General features: G+C 49.4%; 1 protein-coding gene across 5 annotated transcripts in view; it reads right to left on the bottom strand.

Moving 5' to 3' along the window:
* Positions 1-18640, bottom strand: part of SIL1 (SIL1 nucleotide exchange factor) — a 335801-nt gene that overhangs the window by 219671 nt on the left and 97490 nt on the right. The window contains exon 1 of one of the 5 annotated variants that reach the window (XM_025206044.1): positions 37-161. The exons of 3 other annotated variants lie outside the window; for them this stretch is intronic. The gene's annotated coding sequence lies outside the window, so the exon portion shown is untranslated. Of the gene's footprint in view, positions 1-36; positions 162-18640 lie in introns of those variants that run through there. One more of the 5 variants, XM_025206041.1, reaches the window with a different exon arrangement.

Genomic DNA, 18640 nt, shown 5'->3' with positions numbered 1-18640 from the left:
GACCCTCCCCCGCCGTGACGGATGCTCGGCTCCTACCTGAGCCCGGAACTCCCACCAGCCACTGCGCACGCTCAGCTCTGCGAGCCAACTGCAGCGCCCGGATCTGCTCGGCATCCGGGGCACGTGACCCAGCCACCAATCAGCAAGAGCCGCGTTACCCCATTCCTAGCAACCCGAAGAAGCCTTATCTTGGACCTGCCTCCGCGCGTCACAATGCGAGCCTGCTTTCCACTGCCCGGCTCGGCTGCGTCGCGTGGTGCCGTTGGAGGCTGCCCGTGGCGCCCGTCTGAGTGCCCTCGCTGATGCCGTAGCGGGAGCGCTGGGGGCGGCAGCCGCGGGGCCAAAAGGGGAAGCGCTGGCTCGTTCCTGCGGCACCCGAAGGACTTGCTCCCAGTGAAGCGAGCACAGTTCTGCACGGCCTCCCCCCGGCGCTTCCACGGCCCTAGTCATGCAGCGTGCAGGGGCCTCCAGCGTGTGGTTTTACCCCAGCACCATCCTCCTGGGGCAGAAAGGGCTGCTCAAGCCGAAGGCAAACCGGGCTCTCGCCGGAGGCGGGGATGTTTGTACGGCTGTTACGCCCTGCGAACGCCTCGCTTGTAGATCTGCCCTTCAACGGGGCTCCTGCAGACACAACTTTCTCATGCTCCTGTGTGACGTAGGAGCCTGCACCCCCCGGTTTGTGATGGGATGAGACTGGCTCCTAAGTGTCACACGCCCTTGTGGAAGTGGGACTGTGGCCTAGTCCATCTACATTGGACTAGGATTATACCTTCTGGTATAGAGCAGAAACACACTGTAAATGTCTCTGGAGCTGCAGAAGGCCACCTGATCCCGCTTCCACAGCAGAGCTCCACCTGGGAGGCGGGAAAGGCCGTGTCTTATCTGGAAATTCTAAGCACACGAAAGGTCAGCCGCTAACTCCACATAGACTATTATCATTTACTGTTAGGAGCTGAAGGTCAGTCTCAATGCTATCAGAAAAGTCACTTAGCTGAGATTTACTGTAATCTCAGATTTGACCTATGACCTCAATCACATGATTTGTGCACACTAAATAACATCCTCCTTGACTATGAGTAGCCCATATGAGCAGTGATGAGAAGAAAATTGCCATTAGCTTTTGACCTTTTTGTGTGGACTTGTTGTGGTCTCTAAGGCAGAGAGGAGAAGCAGTTTTAACACAATGAAACTACAACATTTTGCTAGCAAAACAAAGCCACCTCTGGTCAGAGCATGTGCGTGGCAGCTGGGCCTTCTTTCCTGCCAGTAGCGTTACATTTCTGCTAAATGGTAAGGTTCTTTGGATAGATGTGATATCTTTTATTAGACCAACTAGTAAGTTGAAAAGAAGTTCTTTGCAAGCTTTCAGGCACAAGTGCCCTTCATCAGGTATAGGGAGACTCTGCTGGTGTGCTCTCTGAGGTAGGAAAAAAACACATTTACAACAAGGATGTCTGAAAATACAATGCCTGCCTATGTTTTTAGACCACCATGGCTATAACCAACAAATAAATGGAATAAGGGTTGTGACACTGGCCAGCAGCAGGGGCATACAGTTATCCCTGCACCTTCTGTTGTCATCGTCCCTTCAGCAGCTAGAGCCTTTCCAGGATGGGAGTGGCCAGTCGCCCTCTGAGTTTGCTTGCTGTCATAACCCTTATTCACGCAGGTCATTCTTTCTCGGATACTTAAAAATGACAGGGATCGTCATGTGAATAAGAGCTATGAGGTGAGCCTGCCTCTCTGGAAGAACTGTAACATCTGAGTGTGCAAAGGGCAGACAGTGGGATCCTTATCTGTACTCCTGTGTCTTGGCCACCAGAGCTGGTGCAAGTAATTCCCTTTCCTGCTTCACTTGAGTTTCAGGCTTCACTTGTCTGTATCTAACAGTGGTGGCCTTTGTGGGATCATTCTACTTCATATGCTGTTTCCCTTGGCTGTCATGTGCCAGACCCTGGTGATGGAAAGTCTGTTTAGGGAGGAAGGTAGGGTAATATAGAGCATAAAGGACCAGAGCCACCCAAAAATGGTTGGCACTGCTTGTGTGTGGCTATCATGGCTTTCCTGCACACCTCCTCAGCAGCTTCTGCTAATGAGGCTGTAATGGAGAGCTTGTTATAATTCAAAGCCACACATCCACATGAAAGGAGACGGTGCAGCAGTGGCTGTAATCCTCCCTATCCCCCAGAAGGGAAGCCTGCAAAAGGGCCTGGCTGGGAGAAGGGTGTAATTCGCACATCTGTGTATCGGCTTCAGTGGCTGCAACCCAAAGTGTCTTTCCCATTTTCAGCTGCTTGTTCCTCAAACTGTTCCCCTTTCTCTCTGACACCTGAGGGTGGCTGTGAAGTTTCAGAAAGATTCACAAGTGTTAACTTGTAATATTTGCACCTAATATTCTGTGGGCCACACTGAAAAAGAGGTGAGAAAGCTAGACCAAAAGCAGTAATACATCAACTGCTTCTCCTTTCTGCCTTAGAGACCACAATAAGTCCACAAAAATGTCAAAGCTAATGGCAATTTCCTTCTCATCGCTGCTCATATGGGCTACTCATAGTCAAGGAGGATGTTATTCAGCGTGCACAAATTGTGTGATTAAGGTCATAGGTCAAATCTGAGATTACAGTAAATCTCAGATAAGTGACCTTTCTGATAGCATAGAGACTGACCTTCAGCTCCTAATAGTAAATGATAATAGTCTATGTGGAGTTAGTAGCTGACCTTTCATGTGCTTAGAATTTCCAGATGATAAGATACGGCCTTTCACTTGTTCCCAAGTGGAGCTCTGCTGTAGAATTGGGATAAGGTGGCCTTCTACAGCTCCACAGAGACATTTAAAGTGTGTTTCTGCTCTATACCAGAAGATTTAATCCTGCAGCCCTTATTTTGGCACACATCTGCCTGGTTTCAGCATCATCAGCTACAGGAAGTGGATCAGAGGCAGGATTAGCCCCATGAGCTTTGGAGAAATCTGATCAAATGAGTCTTGTTTTTCCAATTCCTCTTTGAATACTAAGACAAATTGGTTGTCATTGAAATAAATGCCTCAAACACAGCTATAAAATCAGAGCCAACTTGCCTCAGCATCCAAATGGATATAAAAAAATGAATATATAAACTACTGTGTTATTAAAAACCAGCAACCTCATATCCTGCAAATAGTAGTTTCCTAGTATTTGCTATAAAAGACAATATTCATTTAGTGAGAGCTGCAGCCTAGCTTTGCAATGAAGAAAATGAGACCTGCACCCCCCCCCCCCTTCAAAACTGGATGCATCCCCCCAAAAGCAGTGGTTACTGACTGCTTAAAATTTCCCTTGTCCTTATATCCTCCATTTTGGGCCAATCCTATGAGATGCTGACCCCACCTGCCCCTGGGGGCAAATTATGAATTCCCCACAGTTTGCAGGCTTAAGCCAATTTGTGCTTGGATACAGTAGCACAGTTAACATTGAATCCTAATCTTTAAAAGGTGACATGTTAAGAATCAAGGGCCTGACTCTGCTTCTTTTAGTGTGAATCTGAAATAAACCCATTTGATTCATGGAGTTTACAACTGAGTAAAACTTGAGGAAGATCCTTATAAATTTCACTGTGCACAAAGCAATAGAGAGGAGACAAGATGTGACCAGACGTAGCAAAGTAGCAATGGGGACAGAAGGATAACAGACATGAAAAGAATGGTTATGTTGAGTTGCTATACTTCTCTGACACCAAATGGAGGAGTGAGGATGCCCTTGGCTGGCCATGTCCATCATTGGCCAAGATACCTTCCTGCTGCAGTTCATGTCACAGCTGAGAAAGGAGCTAATGATGTCTGCAACCCAGCTGGAGACTGACAGAACTCTGATCTCTGTCTCTAGGATGAGCAGCAGGTCAGGCTCTGTTTAGTGTCAGATCACTAAAGTGGCATTGCTGGCACAAGTGCTGTCTGGGTTTATAAAAAGGAAAGGATGCTGATAAGAACACTGTGCAAAAGGGCACTTACAGGGGAAAGAAGCCAAGGTGAAACAGAAGAGACAGTAGAAAGGAAGATGCAGAGGAGCCAAGCATGGACATGTAACCCTCATTGACTTGGAGTTCATAGGAGCCACAGAATCCACGCACCAGTAGGCCTGGCTCAAAGAAAGGAAAGGAAATAAAAGGGGTAAAGACGAATAAACAACAGCGGGGAGGGGTGGGGGGGAGCGTAGAAATAGCTTTTAAAACTAAGCTAACCCCTGTTTCTCCTTGGAAGGTGTTTACGCACAGTAGCCTCATTCACTTCAGTGGGAGTAATCTAAATGAGGGGGGAAGGAAGAGAAATCATGACATGGCCTTATGACAGCAAAGAACTTGACAAAATAAAGATAGAGCAATACAGCTAGACCAAATAAAGCGAAAAGTGACCCCACAGCTAAGGTTGCAGAAAAAAAGTTGAAAATGAGAAGCAAAGCTTTCTTTAGTAGTGACAGCTCAGCTGCTGTGCAGGCATGCACTGTGCCTGGGAAATGGCCAGCCTATTTGGTTCAGTGTTCTTAGCTAATTATCCTGAGAGTGCTGACAGACATGCAGCTCCCTGCTTTCATAGACATCATAGACATCAGGGCTGGAAGGGACCTCAGAAGATCATCGAGTCCAGCCCCCCGCCCAAAGGGCAGGAAGTCAGCTGGGGTCATAGGATCCCAGCAAGATAAGCATCCAGTTTCGTCTTGAAGGTGTTCAATGAAGGCGCTTGAACCACCTCCGGTGGCAGGCTGTTCCAGACCTTGGGGGCTCGGACAGTAAAGAAGTTCTTCCTTATGTCCAGCCTGAAACGATCTTGAAGTAGTTTGTGACCATTCAACCTCGTCATCCCTTGGGGCGCTCTGGTGAACAAACGTCCCCCCAGATACTGGTGGCCCCCCCTGATAAACTTGTAGGTGGCCATCAGATCACCCCTGAGCCTGCGCTTTTTCAGGCTAAAGAGCCCCAGGGCTCTCAGCCTGTCATCGTAGGGTCTGCTTCCCTGACCTCTGATCATGCGCGTGGCTCTTCTCTGGACTCTCTCAAGCTTCTCCACATCCTTTTTGAATTGTGGAGCCCAAAACTGGACACAGTACTTCACAGAAAGCACCATGAATTAGAGCGACCTTCCTCAACCCAACAGACTCTCATTGTTGGACTGGGGGGAGGATGGGGATTGATTTCCACTTTGGAGCTGATCCAACAAAGGAACTTCCTGCCTGCCTGCAGCCTCTCTTCCCTAGCCTTGCCCCTCCTCCAGCTCTGGTGCTCTCTGCAGGAAGGGAGGAGAGATGGGGAAGCAGAAGGGAGCTGCAGGCTGGGTTCATAGAATCATAGAATCAAATGACTGGAAGGGACCTGTAAGATTATCAAGTCCAGTTCCCTGCCGTGGCAGGAAGTTATTGGGCACAAAGGAGCTCAATGAGGTGCTTGTCCAGCCTCCTCTTGAACACCTCCATGAATGGTAACTGCACCACCTCTGCTGGGAGCATGTTCCAGATTCTAGATAACCTTACAGGAAAGAAGTTTTTCCTAATGTCCAACCTAAATCTTTCTTCAGTTGTGCCCATTGGTCTTTGTCCTCCCTGGGGGTGCGTTTCTGAAGAGTTGCTCCCCTAGAACTTGGTATTCTTGACATACTTTTAGGCGGCTATCAAGTCACCTCTGTCTTCTCTTGCTCAGGCTGAACAAAACCAGTTCCTGGAGTCTCTCCTCATAAGGCCTATCCTCCAGGCCTCTGATCATATGGGTGGTCCTTCTCTGCACCCTTTCAAGTTTATCCACATCCTTTCTGAAGTGCAGTGCCCAGAACTGGACACAGTACTCCAGCAGTGGCCTCACCAATACCAGGTAGAGGGGGAGGAGCACCTCTCTGGATCTGTTTGCAACATGTCAGCTGATGCACGCCAGAGTTCTGTTTGCCCTGTTGGCGACTTCATTGCACAGTTGGCTCATATTCATCTTCTGGTCGATTGTCACCCCAGGTCCCTCTAAGATGCAGTGCCAGCTAGTGGACCACCACCCATCAAATAGCTGTGGTGAAGGTTCTTCCTACCCACCTGAAGGACCTGGCAATTGTCCCTATTGAACCTCATCTGATTGCGTTCAGCCCATAAAACCAGTCTGTTGAGATCATCCTGGATCCTTATCCTCTCCTCAGATGTGCCTGCATTTCCCCACAGTTTGGTGTCATCAGAGAACTTAATCATTGCACTTTCCACTCCCTCATCCAAGCCGTTGATAAAGATGTGAAAGAGCATGGGCCTAAGCACTGATCTCTGGGGGACACCACTGGAGATGGCCCTCCAGGATAAGGCCATCCCATCGGTTGCAACTCTCTGGCAAAGGCCTCTCAGCCAATTGTCAACCCTCCTCACTGTAGACTGGTCTAGGCCAGTACCCTCCAGTTTAATTGAAAGGCTCTCATGGGAAACAGTATCAAAAGCCTTGCTGAAGTCTAGGTAAATGATGTCAACCTCATGCCTATTGTCCAGCTGGTTAGTTACCTGGTCATAAAAGGATACCAGGTTAGTTAGGCATGACCTCCCCTTGACAAAGCCGTGCTGGTTGCTTCTTAATACTCCACCAGTTACAAGATTGTGGTTGATGGCCTCCTTAACAATTTTTTCAAAGATTTTTTCCAGGACTGAGGTTAGACTGACCAGTTAGATGATCCTATGGTTTGTAGGGTCATTCCTCTTCCCTTTCTTAAAGACTGGTTTTGCCCAATCTGAGCTGGAAGGGGGAGGGGAAGAGCTGGGGGGTGGGGCAGGAATGAGGTAGGAGTGGCTCCAATCCACCAACCCCCACTCCAGCTCAGGCTGGGCAAATCCCAGTACAGAGCTTCCGAGCTTCCTCCCCTTCCAGCATCCCCACTCCCTTCCTGCAAACAGCACCGGGGGTAAAGCTGGGCTGCATCAGCACACACGGATTACAAAAATCACATCAGCACACACAGATTACAGTCCTGATTGCACACATGGATTACAGAAGTTATCTACAGTGCTCCACTTTGGAGCACCTTCATCTAATCCCTCATTAGATGAGGATTAATTAGTTGTGTGATTGGGCACTTTTAAAATGCTCTGCAGTCAGACACGTGTCATGGTATGGCTGTAGAGCACTTTTGGGGGACCTACTGCCAACAGTGCTCCACACAGAGGCAGCTCACTGACAGTGCTCTATGAACCTCAGCCATGGTTTTCAGAAGTACCTAAGTAATTCTGGTTTTGTAAACTTTTAGGTACCCAATTTGAGACACCTTAGGCCCAGATTATCAGAAGGGACTGTTAGTCGAGATTTGCAACTCAGGGCTCTTTGAGATATGTTGAGTTGGGTATCCAGGTATCCAAATTCACTGATTGCTTTCAATTTTTTTATTTGAAATCACTAAATAATTTAAGTGATGCTTCTGTACTGTGGCAGGAGGCCTGGATTCAGGACTCCATTAACCTTGCAGCAAACTGGATGGCAGATCAGAAAAAAAATGGCCTATGTTTTCTGTAGCAGTCTGGGAGCTCTGGAGTAGCCAGGTGACTTGAGTTCATTTTCCCTGCTTATGAATAAGATTAAAATAGAATCCTTGTGTTATTTATTGTCACATTACATCAAATGATGTGCTGTTCTCTAGAGGTTCAGTATAAGACAGAATGGTGTACTGAACACATGTAGCTTGTTTGGACATATGCATTGTACTGAACATATATAGCTTGTATATGCTGCCTTGGACACATGCAGCTACCTTGTAGAATGCATGGAGGGGAAGCAGAAAGCTTTGACAGCTGCTCATAAGCCAGACCAGGTTTTCTTTGCAGGGAAGCCTGGATGTGTGGTACCTGTCACAGGATGGGGTCCTGCAGGATGGCCGTGATCTCCCCAAGGCCCCCTTACCGTGCCAAGTTGGCCCAATGGGCACCCTTGATTCTCGCCCGCCTTGTCTTTGACCGAATGATTGATACGGAGGCTGCCTTTCAGTCCTCTTGGATATGGTCTTGATTGACTCTCTGGACCCCGTGGGTTTCCAGACCCCTGGTGGGTCCCGCTCCAAGGTAAGTGTCACAACAGGTGTTTCAGGGCACCTTAGCCGTATGGGCTATGCATGGCTCCAACAACCCCTTTACCACACCCCAAGCCTCGCAGATGGTATGAACTTTGTTCAGTCTGGGCCTTGTTGCAATTTGGCCCCCTTGTCCTCCCTGGGCTCTCTGCAGCCCTGTCTCGCTCGGCACCTCCATGGCGCTTGGGCTCTCTGTGGCCCTGTGAAGTGCTACGCCCTCTCTGGCGCCCATAGTCTATGCACCCCATTGCCATGCCCTCTCTGGCACCAGGGTCAGTACACCCCAAATGCCATGCTGGGGTCCCCACACTGCCGTGGGCCCCCATGAGGCCTCCTTGATCCCCTAATAGCCTCACCCAAACCACCAGTCTTATACAACAATAGCCAAAACACAAGCTCCTAGGCTGTAACACAAATTCAAGCCGCTCGGCTATAACCTCATTCAAACCCTACCGGGGAATGCTCTGCCCCTTAACAGTATTAGGGGCTGATCTTGCAGACAGGCCTCTCCCCTTTGCTTGCTCTAGGAGAGCTTCTTCCCCCTTGACTGCTGGCAGGGAACTGCCCTCCCTGGGCTCAGTCCTGGGGTTTATATGGGCCCAGAGCCTTGCCCCTTTCGGTCAGCTGACCATGTGCAGGTGCAGGCTAATTTAGCCTCTGGCTTGTTGCCTTGGTAACCTGCACCTGGGCTTCTGTCTCTCTCTTTGGGCTTTTCCACCAGGCAGTTTCCACCCTTCTAGGAGCAGGGCACTTTTGTGCCCTGCGACAGTACCAAAGAGGGAGCAAGGAAGAAGATATGAACAGAGTGGAGGTAACAAAATCTGGGGTGTATAGAGCATGGGATGCTTTCTTCCTCCTCCCAAGAAACTATACACAGAAATCCCTCTCTTCCCCAAAACCATCCAACTTCCACCACCACATCCCACAGTGACAGATAATAAGCACATCCGTCTGTGTAGATATTTCTGCTAAAATGATTTGCTGCTTCACAGGAACAATACACATTATGAAGCTGTTATTGTAACATCCCTGGCTTGTACATTGAGTGGGGAATTCCTCCTTGATCCCTGAAGCAATCAGAGTCTACCCTGAAGCATGAAAATGGATCATTACCCTACTGGGTTGCATAGCAGCGACCAAGCATGGCCAGTGCCGAGGGGGTGTGCGCCTGGATTTGGATGGCGAGCAAAGGAACAGCGCAAATGCTGAGCCCTGTAATAAAGACAAGCGGGATGTTATTTTTCTCCGCTGCAACCTTTATTACACCATATGTTCCCACACAGCATGAGTGCTAGACTCTTGGGCTGGGCTGGCTACTTGCAACTAATCATTATTATTTGTTTTAATTTGTGGCATCTCTCATCTGGTGCCGCTGTGAACAAGGCTGAATCTGAAGCATTAGTGCCCAAACCTCAGGAAATATAAAAACTTATTGAACCATCAATATCGCGCTTGTTCAAAAATAAATCTCTTTAGCACCATGAACTGATGAACTCCTATCTTCCCAACTTAAATGAAACTGTGGAGGCAGAAAGCTTTGTCAGGGAAGAGTGAAGCCTCCCTGAATCAGGGCTGATACATGTGTTGGCAACTGGAACAAGGTCAGTGAGGTGTAAGTGTGGATACAAATTATTTGGCTAGTACAAAAGATAGGAAGCTGTGCTATGACTCATACAATATGGGTACATTTACATTTAAGCATGACTAAATTTAATGCGCATTAAGCTAATGTGCATTAAGTGATTTTTTTTTTTTGGCAGGGGTGTACAGGTGCTGAGATTTGGCACTAAAGTTAGTGCCAAGTCCCTGCAGCCCTGCCATGTGCCCCTTGTGGATGGGCAGACCCAGCACTAAAGTTAGTGCCAGGTCGTGTCTACATGTGTGCTAATGCACTTTAACTAATTGCACCTAAATTTGGATGCAATTAGCCTAATTTCACCATTTTTAATGTGCATTAAGGACGTGCACATGTAGGCTAATGTGTATTAATGCATCTTGTGTAGATGGGCCACTATATTTACCAAGAAATTAATACCATCATGTGAAGGACAAATCTTGCCTTTCCCATTGCTGGCATAAAAGATCCTCTATAGGGTGAAATCAGTACAAAGCAGGATGGCCCAGGCTGCTCAGTTTCTCATTTTTGGTTATGACATCATGACAGGACACCAATTCTGATGATTTTCTCATAAATCTCACTATCATGAATACTTTTCTTAAAGCTTCAGTTCCTGGAGTCAGAGGGTTATATGAGAATCTCAGTCTTTATTTAAAGAAAAAAAATATTGTTCTAGTGTTCATAGTTGAAGAGGAATGCTTAAAATGTGAACCTGCAAGGCTTAGCACTTAGAAGGGATATCAAAAGAGCCCCAGACCTGGCTTACAAATCAGACTCTCATGATTCTTTTTCAAGTGAACCCAACACATGACTTTGGAACTTGGAATTAACATTTTCAGTTTGACTTTAATGAAACAATGTGAATTTTCACCAGCTGCGGTTCTGGCTGTTATAGCTGTATTATTAACCCCATTCAAGTAATTCAGAATCAGAAATCTATTTGAGCCCTCTCTATTTAGGCCCTTTTTTATCTTGTATGTTTGTCACTGCTTGGCCAGGGAAACTGGTTAATCAATTTCACTTTGGCTCCTGTTATGCTGGAAGGTGCTAATGGCTGCCAGGAGGTGAGTCCAGGATCCAAGGACAATCAGAGGCTTTTCTAAAGCCACTGGATATGCCACACAGCCTCTTTTAGGCTCAATAGAAAGAGCAATCAAGCCCCTTTATGTAGTAAAAGCAGCAGCAGAAAACCCTGTGACTTTCCAAACCTCTAGATCAATGGAAATAAACCTTTTAGAGCATTGGGTCAGGTGCTTGCAACCAGCTGTACAGTGGACAGGGGGAGGGAGGAGGGAAGTGGCTGCAAATGTCAGAGGGAGGCTGGGAGGAAGAGAGGAAGAAAACTTACATTTGGGCCGTGGCACTGGGAAGGGCAGGGAAGGGGACATACTGAGCTGAACTGCTTTCTGCTGATCACTTTCAAAGCCAGATCCTGTCTGGGCTGTAGTTAAACATCACTGCTATAGGCTTTCTGGCAGGGTAGAGTTGGCTTTTATCGATGCAAACCCAGAGGCTGGGATATCACTTAGAAGTGGTGCAGTCTTGGAGGCAGAGGAAGCAAAGAGGAAGCATTGCAAGGGTGACACTGAAGGGTGCTTACACAAATTACATTTTTTGCAAGATTGGGTCCCTGAAATTGCTCTACAGCTGTGACATAACACATGTGCACAGCTACAGAGTGCTTTTAAAATGGCCGATCACACAAAAATTAACCTTGGTCGAATGAGGTAACAGATGAAGGTGTTTTAAAGTAGAGCAACTTAGGGAACTTGTGTTCCCTCCTGGATTAATTTTTGTACTTTGCAGGGCAGGGATGGTACTTGCACTGGTGAGCACCAGCCCAGTGCTACCCCTGGGCCTGCCAGCAAGGTAGGGAAGGGAGGAGGAGGGAGCAGCCAGCACAGAGCTGTCGACTGCTTTGCTTGGCCAGAGGTGAGGAGGGGGTGGGATAGAACTGAGCCCCCTAACTTTATGCCCCCCCCCCCCCCCCCCCCCCCCCCCCCGGGGTACTGGGAGGAGCCAGGCTGGGCCCACAGGGTGAGGGGGGGTGCCCTTCTTCCACCTCCTGCCTGGGCCTCTTGACAGTAGCAGCATGGAACAGATTCACAGAAGTTTAGATTCACAGCTCTGGGCAGGAAAGACTTCTGGGGTCAAATAACCCCAGCAGGGTGTGCGTCCAGGCTCTTTTTGAACATCTCCAGGGTGGGTGCTTGCACCACCCCCACTGGGAGTCTATTCTAACTGCTGACTGCTTTGTCTGGCCAGAGCTTGCGTGGGTGGAATAGACTCCCCTTGTCTCAGAGGCCTGGCCCGGTTGCCCCCAATACCCCAGCCAGGGTAGCTGGGGGGACCCATGAGGCGATGGGGCTGTTCCACCCGTTCCAGCTCTGGCTAGGTAAAGTAGCCAGCAGCACCATGCTGGCTGCTCCCTCCTCCTCCCTGTCCCACCCCTCCGCTGGACCGGGCCAGGCCCTCTGCTCCCCTTCCACTGCCGCGGCAGGCCAGCTTCTCCCCCTGCCCTCAGACTCTCTCCTCCTCCCCCGCCCCACATCGGGCCCAGATCCACTCCTCCCCCCCCACTGCCACCGCCGCGTCAGCCCAGGTCTACTCTTTCCACACCCCCCGTGCTGCTGTGGTGCACCTGCTCCTCCCCCCACTGCTGCCCCATCGGCCCACGTTGGCCCTGCACACGATGACGATGGAAAGGGGGAGGGGCAGGCCGAGGCCAGTGCCAGTGGCCTTCCCCCCCCACCCCATGCCACTGCCGCCACCACCTCCAAGAACCAAGGGGAGGGGGTGAAGCCAGCTTCAGTGCCCCCCACCCCACCCCACTCCACCATTGCCACCTGCAGGGAACAGGACAGGAGGGGCCCTGCTTTGTCCACTCCGTTGCCGCCGCCTCCAAGAAGCCGGGTGGAGGGGTGGGGGCAAGGCCAGCTGTGGTAGCCTCGCCCCCGTCCCCCGCTCTGTCCCCGTGTCCCCGCCATCTGTTTTAGTCAGCCAATCAGAGCGCAAATAAAGTGTTATGGACAGACAAACAGACAGATTAAGGCTTTTATAATATTAGCATTGCTTTCACCAAGATTTTGAAATGTTTTTCTTCATGTGAGATTCTGGGGCTAAAATTAGCGTTAATATGAGGTCATTTGAGGTACTTCTCAGCTCTAGTGCTCTATGTTTTGACGACCTCAAGCTCTTTTAAAGCTACTGGTCCAGATTCTCTCCCTCTGTTCCAACTGGTTTGCACCGCTCCCACGTCATGCTCTGCAGATTCTGCCCCTATTTGCTCCCCTGTTGTGTCTTATTGTATTTTCCTTGCACTATCCCTTTAGGGCCAAAACCCTCATTCTGAGCGCTGCAGGGTTCAGTCAGTTTTGCAGCAGTTTTGCAGCACTCAGGACTCCATTTTCCCTGCCTCGAAGAGCCAGGGGAAATATTCTTGGTTCCTCCCACTCACCAGGACTGGGCAGGGTCAAGGTCAGGAACAAAGCAAGTCTTGCATACATATGAGGGCAACTGTTAAGATCCACCCTGGATGTGATTCCATAGACTTACATTAATAAATACTTGTTAGTTCAACACAGGAGTGTGCAGAGTGTTGTTGCTGAACACACAACAACATAGAGGAGCTTAAGCTAATGTAAGGTTGAATATCCAACCCTTATGGCATCTGGGTGCATGTTGGCAGCAAGATGGAGTGTGCCTGAGCTTTACCAATCACAGCTGGTGAAAGATCCCACAGACATCAATCAGTTCGTATAATTTACAGCAGTTTCTAATCTGCTCTAATCTGTGCCACTGGGCCAGAGTTGGCACAGCTCCATGTTAATGACCAAGAAAGTGTTACAGGCAGTTTAAGGGGCACTTACCTTCCGAGTGTCTTACATCGGGCTCTGCCTGAACACTTGGGGAGGATCATCCCAACAGAAACACCATACCTGTAGTTGAGCATTATCCCCAGCAAGGGGATGCAAGCTTCAAAAGCAGTCAGGAACCCTGGGAAAATTCCAGCCCAGGGATTGGCTGGGCAGCTCCCCTTAAAACCAGAGTGTCTCCCCATCCCTGGGGTGGAGAGAGGCGTGCGCTGTGTGAAAAGGGCTGGGAAGAGCCTGCAGCGTGGTCCCACCTTGTGGTTGCCTGCTGGACCCTTCATTGATGGGCCAGAGACCAGTTGAGCGCCTGAAGGGTCAAGCAGAAGAGAGCAGACCCCTAAGACAAGCATGAGGAGTTTGGGACTGAGCTGAACAAATTCCTTAGGGTGGGGACACAGCCCCGGGAAGCCCCTAGAGAGCGGGAAGGTGATTCCAAACTGGGCTCGGAGACTTGGGGGGGTGGGGCGGTAAGAGTGTGATAAACCCCCTGTGTGAGTGGTTGGGGAAAGGTCTGTGGCAGGACTGGGACAGCTTGGCAGCAAGAGATGCCAGCCAGGGAAAGTCCCCAGGACATCTGTGTGGGTTGAGGCCCAGGGAAGTACGACCTGAGAGGAAGCCTCAGTGTGCCCGAATGCCTAAAGGCAAAGTGAGCCTAGAGGTGCTGCCTGGTCAGCCAGCAACAGCTTGCTCTCCCTTTGTGTGTTTAACAGTGTAAACAGCCATGAACAACATGTTCCCCCAGAGGCTGGGGGGGCACGGCAACCGCCTGTAGGCAGCGGGGGCAGCGGCAGTAAGTGGGGAGCTCCTGCAGGTGACCGCAGCGGTGTTGGCGGCAAGGGGTGGGGCAAATGCTGACCAGCAGTCAGCAACCACCCACAGGCACCGTCAGCAGTGCTGGCAGCAGCCAACGGTGATTGGCGATTGCCCACAGATGCCGCCAGTGGTGTTGGCAGCAACGGGGGATGTGGCGACCATCAACGGCACTTCTCTCAGGGGATGCACCAGCAATCTCAGGGGGTGCACATGTACCCGTGCACACCCCCTATGCATCACCACTGTGAACAGCTCTGTGGGCTTGGAGAGGCCATGCCCAGGCAGAGAAGGGTGCACAGAGGTACGGGGAGAAGAATTTGTGTTTTGCAGGGGTCTGAGTGGAAACAGCCTCTGCAGACTATGAGATGCTTGGGCCTGGGTGGGATGGCCTGAGGCAGCTGGAGCCTGCAAGTGTGTGATGAGAGGAATGAGGGACTGCCCCTCCCTCCATTTGTTGGGCATAAGTCAGGGTGACTAACTATTAGTTGTAAATAACTAATTAGGGATTTAATACGCTGAGTATTTAATGTAGTGCCTAAGTTATTAGCTTTGTATCTGTTGATTGGAACATTGTTTAGGTGTAAATAGTTATCAACAGTTATTCTTGTAAAGACTCATCCTTGTGCACTGTAAATAGAGAGTTTCAAACTTTTGATAGTATTTACTGTTCGTATGCATGTAGCAAGTATCTCCTGTATATAATTAAATTCTGTAAATAGCTAATTATGAGTCAGCAAGGTCTTTCCATTGTAAAGGGAGCCTCTCTTCTCAGGGGGCCTCTGGTCGCTTGTAGGTGAGCTGAGCAGGGGGTAGAGCTACCTGGCATGCCAGGTCCTGAACAATTGGACATGGTCGCAGTTAGCACCGTGCACCAAGGGTTACAGAAGTATGAATTGCTCCTTGTCTGCAGCAAGCATAGGACTGTAACACTAACAGGCCTTCAGAACCAATAGCAGTGGGAAACCAAATGGAGTTTTAATTAGCAAGTTTTGAATTGATTTCCTTTTAGGAGGTATGGATTAGCTATTGATTCAGTGAGCTTTCATCCCGGTGAATATTTCCATGGGGTTATTTGCCTCTTCTTTTCTCTTAGGTAGGATGTATACGATAATTAGCAATCTGCCCAACAACAGGCATAAGCCTGTTCACTTTGAGGGAATGGGATAGCAAGCTTTACCTACCCTCTTCCAGTATGGCTCAGGGAATGCTGTGCCTTATCCTTTGGCAGGAGGGAGAATTGGCAAAGAAAACTAATTGGTTTGCTGCAGATGGGAGATAAAAACAAAATTCTAGGGGAGCAGGTGTTTCAGTAACATAAGCAGGCGGCAAGGAGTTTGTTTGCATAAGCTCTGCTTTACCCGTTTCTATTTATTGAGATCTTATTGGAAAGGTTTCTGTAGCGCTAATAATAATAGACTCCCCTCCCTCTCAGCATAGGGATGCGTTTGAACCAAAACCTGGATTCAAATATCCTCTAATCTTAGGGAAGGGAAGATGCTACAAGTGACCTGTGGATGACCTATTCAGTACTGAAGTCTGCCCTTTGTAAAATGGGCTGAACCAAAACCCTCAAAATGAAGCTTTGTGTAGTAAGATACAGATCCATATTGCACAGATTGCTGTGATGTGGGCTTGCAGGCCAGCAGCACATATGAGAGAGCTATGTAAAGTGCAGTTCTCATCAAATATGTGACTGGTCCGATGTTCCTGCTCCCTTCTGTGCCTTGCAGTTGGTTCTGCTAATTCCAATGATTTATAAAGGTTTTAGATCATGATGGTCCAGCTCAGTTTTGGATCAGTGTATTGGGCATTGTTCTGTTTCCTACCTCCCCAATAGCCTAACTCAATATTATTGGGAGGGTCTTTGTTACCACCAGTGATGTAAGGGCACAACACAGTTGTCTTTTCTGAATCCAGGTGGAGTTTTTTCTTGGAACTGCTTATTGTCATTGCCACAGGCTTGGTCTCTGCTACAAAGTTTTGCTGGCACACATATATCAGCTAGGGCAATGATTCTCAGCCTCAATGCTACAGCATCTCAGTGAGATCTTTTTAAGGGTGCTGTAAGGTGATGCACAATGTTAGCACTGTTAGGTGTGCAAACACCTACATATGATTCACAAGATAAACCCAGAGATTTCAAGTAGGAATCTATACCGTCAAAAAACATTCTGCCCTGTTGTGGTCTTAATGAGGTCTTTGCCACCAAAGAATTGAGCCATTGTTTTTTCAGTATTCAGAAAACAAGGGAAATCTAAGAGCTGGCACTTTCAGACAGATGCCTTTCACCTAATGAGAGTTGCCTTGAATCTAACAAGATTGAAAAACACATGGCTAGAGGCTTGAAAAGACCCCCCCCCCCCCGCCCCAAGCTGATGCAGCTACGACACCAAAACCTCCTGGTCTGGATGCAACTCTGCCAACAGTACAGGACTTCTGCCACCCTAGGTTCAGGCATTCAGGGAGGTGATGTAGCTAAGCCAGTAAAAAAGCCACCGTATGGTATGTCTGCACTGGGGACTCTGCCAAGATAGCTATGCCCACACAGCTAGAGCAGCCACAGCTCTGAATAGACAAGCTCACAGTCATTACTCTGGTTGCAGTCATCTTTGGGTCCTACACTACAGTTTTCTAATGCAACTCATGCATCAGTTCGGGTTGAATGATTGCACCTGTTATACTACAAAGTACTCAGCCCGTGGATTATTTTGCTCCCTATTTCTCAGATTATTTTGCTCCCTATTTTTTATGGAGATCATTCACAGATTCACAGGAGTTTAGGGCTGAAAGGGACCTCATGAGATCATCGGGTCCAGCCCCCCTGCTCTGGGCAGGAAAGACTGCTAGGGTCAAATAACCCCAGCAAGGTGTGCGTCCAGTCTCCAGTGGAGAAAGTACAGGAGGTGTTTCCCTGATCAGACTTTTCCTGCTGGATCAGCCCATAATGTGCAAGCCCTGTGCTTTCACAACTGAGGCCCTAAAATTAAGCTCCTAAATGCACTTGTAGGCCCCTAATAAAGTGCTTGGGTTTTCCAGGCATGGACACCAGCAGCTCCCACTGAAGTCCACAGATTGATTCTGGTTCACGTGAGGAACAGAGACTGGTAACAGCACATGTCTCCAGTTCAGAGTCCATCCAATATCTGAATGCTGTCAACATTTAATAATCTGCTACATCAGGGGTGTCCAACCTTTTTGAATGTGGAGCCGGATCACGAGCTTTTTATCACCCAGTGGGCAGGCAAGCCATATTCAAAGACCTCACAGGAAGTGGTATCACATCAGGAAGTGATGTCACGTGACCTTTGACACCAATGAAGTTGCAGGAAGTGACAATGAAATGGGTCTAACCAGTTCAAAACTCTCCCTCTAAATGACTCATTTCCTGGATCTCAGCAAGTAAGCTGGAGTTCTCAGATAATGTGCAAGCGTCACAGAGCCATTAATGTCACAGTCCATCAGTCCAGTTGCCCTGTGCTTTAGAGTCCCAGTGAAGACATAAGCATTATTTCTGGCTATGCAATGTGTGAGCATCCCCAGTGGAGGGAAAGCATCCCACTACAATTCATTCATTTTACCCAACAACATATCAAATCTTTCCAGGGAAACATCTATTTCACTCCACCACCTTTCCTGCCAGAAACTCTTCTCCCCTTTGCTACACACCTTCAACATCAAGGAGGGGCTGCGGGGTCTGGTGGGTCTCTGCCCCGTGAAGAAGCTTTCTCACTGCTAGAGACTATTGGGCGCCAAACCACGGCTAGCCGTAGTTTTCCTTTAGCTAAAGTTTCGGGGCCGCACCTGGCACCACGCAAATGCCTGGGCATTCCGGGGCAGGGAGGCAAGGAGGAGCCACCAGGGCCGGCGCAGAAGGGAAGCGCGGCCGCACACGTGGAGCCCGGAGTCCATGCAAGGGCCCACAGAGGCGCTCAGGCCCCGCGCCTGTAAACGGAGCAGGATTTCGCCCAAGGAGTTAGGGCACCTCTTGGCGCTGAACCGACGCTGCGTGAGCAGCACGTCTCTGGGGCCGCAGGCTTCTGGTCCATGTCTGACCGCGCCAGACTCTTCTGTGGCCCGGCCCCACAGCTGCCCCGCGCTGGGCACGGAGCTGCGAGAAACCTCGCCGGGGCGGGGGCGGGCCCCACCCAGCTGGGGGCTCCCAGAGCCCAGCAGGGGCAGCGCAGCGGGAGATGTGGTGAGAACCACGGAGGGCGGCTTCAGCTGTATGCCACTTTTCCTGGTTGGTGCTGACCCGGCCGGGTCCATCCCATCTGGAGCAGCATGCGGCTGAAGCCGGCT

This window comes from Alligator sinensis, unplaced genomic scaffold (assembly GCF_000455745.1).
Source record: "Alligator sinensis unplaced genomic scaffold, ASM45574v1 scaffold156_1, whole genome shotgun sequence".
Lineage (NCBI taxonomy): Eukaryota > Metazoa > Chordata > Crocodylia > Alligatoridae > Alligator > Alligator sinensis.
The sequence above is the reverse complement of the archived record's forward strand: the minus strand, read 5'-3'. Positions and strand labels throughout refer to the sequence as shown.